The sequence below is a fragment of the Natrix helvetica genome (assembly GCF_964273705.1).
Source record: "Natrix helvetica genome assembly, chromosome: 9".
Lineage (NCBI taxonomy): Eukaryota > Metazoa > Chordata > Lepidosauria > Squamata > Natricidae > Natrix > Natrix helvetica.
The window spans coordinates 18,258,661-18,262,467 of record NC_138560.1 but is presented as its reverse complement, the minus strand read 5'-3'; positions in this window follow the sequence as shown (position 1 = coordinate 18,262,467).

Here is a 3,807-nt window from a genome sequence, read left to right as displayed (position 1 = left end):
AATTGGAAGTAGAAGCTACTATTTCAAGAACAAAAGTGGTAAAAAAAATCAAAGAAACTGAGCACTTCTCTAGAGTGTTAAATTAGAGTTTCTCTAATTTCTATCCATATTGCTTTGGAATAATCCAGTGCAATGTTAGGTGAGGGTCAAACGGACAGCAAAATGGTCCTAAAGTATTTTTGCTACAAAATATACAAGTCTTGCCATATCTTCCTGAGACATCACTCCAGATTATGCTGAAAATGATATGATCAGCGTAATAATATTGTTGGATTGTCCCTAATTAGTTCCTCTCTAATTATATTACGTACCTCGGAGAAATATTTTAAACAGCATGGCATTGTCTGAAGGGCTTTGTGCTGTGGACAGCTAGAAAGTGAAATGAAAAAAAGAAATGTGTGGGATCTTTGGAAACTTGGGGGCAGAGACTCCCCCCCCCAATCTGACAGTGTGGTGCAAATGGTTGGATGGTGCCCAGTTGAAGAAGAAAATGACAGGTAAAGGTAACCAAAAAGATTCCAAAGCTTGTTTTTAAATAGCAAATGTTTTAGCAAGCTGCCTAGCAGCCTTTTTCCCCAGGCAGGCAGAGGTAGTATTCAGCAGGTTCTGACCAGTTCTGGAGAACCGGTAGCAGAAATTGTGAGTAGTTCAGAGAACTGGTAAATACCACCTCTGACTGGCCCCGCTTCCATCTATTTTCTGCCTCCCGAGTCTCAGCTGATTGGAAGGAAATGGGGATTTTGCAGTATCCTTCCCCTGGAGTCAGGAGGAAATGGGGATTTTGCAGTATCCTTCCCCTGGAGTTGGGAGGAAATGGGGATTTTACAGTATCCTTCCCCTGGAGTCGGGAGGAAATGGGGATTTTGCAGTATTCTTTCCCTGCCACGCCCACCAAGCCATGCACACCAAGCCACGCCACACCCACTGTAATATTTTTTTTGGAATCCAACCACTGCAGGCAGGTTGTCCATGGTACAGGTCAAAAAAGGCAAGATGGCAGCTACAGGTCTGGAACTAAAGCTTGGCCCCTTTTTATGTATGACACATGTAAAAAGGCAGCAGGGCTTCTACCACACTGTTGTGTTCTACACAGCCCCAATACTTTGACATTGATGGTGAGGCAATGCAAAGCCAGATCCAAAGGGTAGACATGGCTGGGTAGGTGTGATCTTAGCCCCATTTCTTTTTAACATGTGCCACACCTATCCCAGGTAGGTTTTGATTGACTGCTTGTGTCTGGCTCCTTCCACATCCCTGACTGGCCCTATTCCACACCTCTGTACTGTCTTCTCTTTACTCTTTGTTGACTCAATGATAAATTTTCTAATTGGATCTTATCAAGCAATCAATATTTTGAGTTTCAGATTCAGACAATCCCAGCCCTATTTGACTTTTGCAAGGCATTGGGGATCTGAGCAGGATCTAGTTTATCCTTGGAGATTGTGTTTGGTTTGTTTTGTTTAATCTTGTAAGCCATCCAGAATCACCTGTGTGAGATGAGCAGCTATGTCAATTATATAAATATATTTCTTAGCCACAATGTGCCAAAATATTCCTTGACTTGGTTTTATTTTGCTTTCATAATACTACATATGCTGCCTAAGTAATTGCTCTGAAGTCAACTTGATAGTACTTTCATTTAGGGCAGGGGTGTCCAAACTTGAGAACTTTAAGACTTGTGGACTTCAACTCCCAGAATTCCCCAGCCAGAATTCTGGGAGTTGAAGTCCACAAGTCTTAAAGTTGCCAAGTTTGGACACCCCTGACATAGTATAATGCTTCTCAAAATCTGTAGAGAACATTCTATAGAATTTGGTAACTTAAAATCCACCCTCTTTCCCTAAATAATTTTTTGTAGGTTCCAGATTCTTAATGCAGATTTTTTTTTAAAAAAAATCAGAGATGGTTTATTTATACCCTGCCTTTATTATTACATCATAAGTAAGGTGGCAAACATATACATCACATCTTCCTACTCTTATTTTCCCCACAACAACAACCCTTAAGTGATGCATTGGTGTGTGAGAGGTTCTGGCCCCAAAGTCTCCCATCTGAGTTTCATGGCTACGGTGGGACTTGAACTCACAATCTCCTGCTTTCTAGTCCGGTGCCTTAACCACTGGAGCAAACTGGCTCTGGTTTCAACCCAGTGTGTGCTGTGTTGGTTGCCCTTGGCTCTTCTGTTGAAATCAGTATGAAAAGTTTGCTCAAACTAACTGATGTCCTGCAGAATTCAGTGGGATATACGTCCAATTAATTCAGTCGGCAGAAAGCATTAAAAAATACAATGCGTGTGCCAGGCTTGCCCTTCCTTTTAAGCTGTTTTAAGATGTTCTTGGCACATGGAGGCTACAGTTCTGCTATAGTAATAATAATAATTGAGGGGAAACCTAACCCTAACCCTAACCCTTGCCTATTCATCATCATTACTGTATCATCATCACTTTATTTATATTACAGTGAAGGAATAAAAAAGCAAAATACAAGATTGTTTGAATTATGTGTAAGGCACAAGGAACCGCCAACAACATGTGGAGTTATTTCTGAGTAGTTTCTTTATTGTGTTTGCCTATTGAAAAAAATATTTCTAGACTAAAAACTACAATCTGCATAATTACTAGATCTACTCTGTGAATTGCTAAGGATCCACCTTTGCCTTTTTCCTGTGTGCCAAGGTTTTCAAGCTTTGTTGTCTTTTTGGTCTCTAGGAAAACGCCCCTCCCTGCTGCACCTCTGGAGTACATTCTACATTCCTATTATATGCCATCAACTTAGTGTCAACTCTTAATGACTAGGTAGATAGACCACCTCCAAAATAATCTTTCTCCAGCATCGTCCTTCAGATCTCCTATTGCCCATTGCAAGTGTAGTCAACCCTATCCATTTTGCTGATGGTCATCCTCTTTCTCCTTCCACCTTTCCTAGCCTATTTTAGGATTCTCCAAAGAGCTAAATCTTCCCATAATATGTCCAAAATGTGATAATTTGAGCCTGGTCATTTCTGCCTCAAGTGAGAATTCTGAGTTATTTGTCTGACGATTGATTGGGTTATTTTCTTGGTGTTCCACAATATTCTCAGGAGTCTTCTCCACTGGCAAAATTCAAAAACATCAATATTATTTCTATTGATATCTTCAAAAGCAAACTTTTACTTTCCTAAAGTGTCACTTTCCTGCCCTATTCTGATTTTTCTACATATAGATATTTCATGGTATCTGTCGTATCTTTTCCAGCGCCTTTACTGTTCCATAGCATATTTGTTATTTCCGGTTCTTTACTGTTGACAATCCTACAAGGTAGTCTAAATATATATACATAATTAAATTATCTGGGAAGGAACCTGAGGTTGGGTTATAAATAATGTTTTTGCTGCACCCAAATAATAATTTTAAATCATATTAGATAAAAATAATTCCCAGAAAGATCATAATAATGTAGTGATGGAGACACGGTGGCTCAATGGCTAAGACACTGAGCTTGTCGATCAGTTCAGCGGTTCAAATCTCTAGCGCTGTGCAATGGAGTGCGCTCCCATTACTTGTCCCAGCTTCTGCCAACCTAGCAGTTTGAAGCATGTAAAAAAAATGCAAGTAGAAAAATAGGAACCACCTTTGGTGGAAAGGTAACAGCATTTCGTGCACCATATGCGTTTAGTCATATTGGCCACATGACCACGGAGACATCTTTGAACAGCGCTGGCTCTTCAGCTTTGAACTGAGATGAGCACTGCCCCCTAGAGTCGGGAACGACTAGTACATATGTACAAGGGGAACCTTTACCTTAGATGTAATCAAATGACTGAATTCA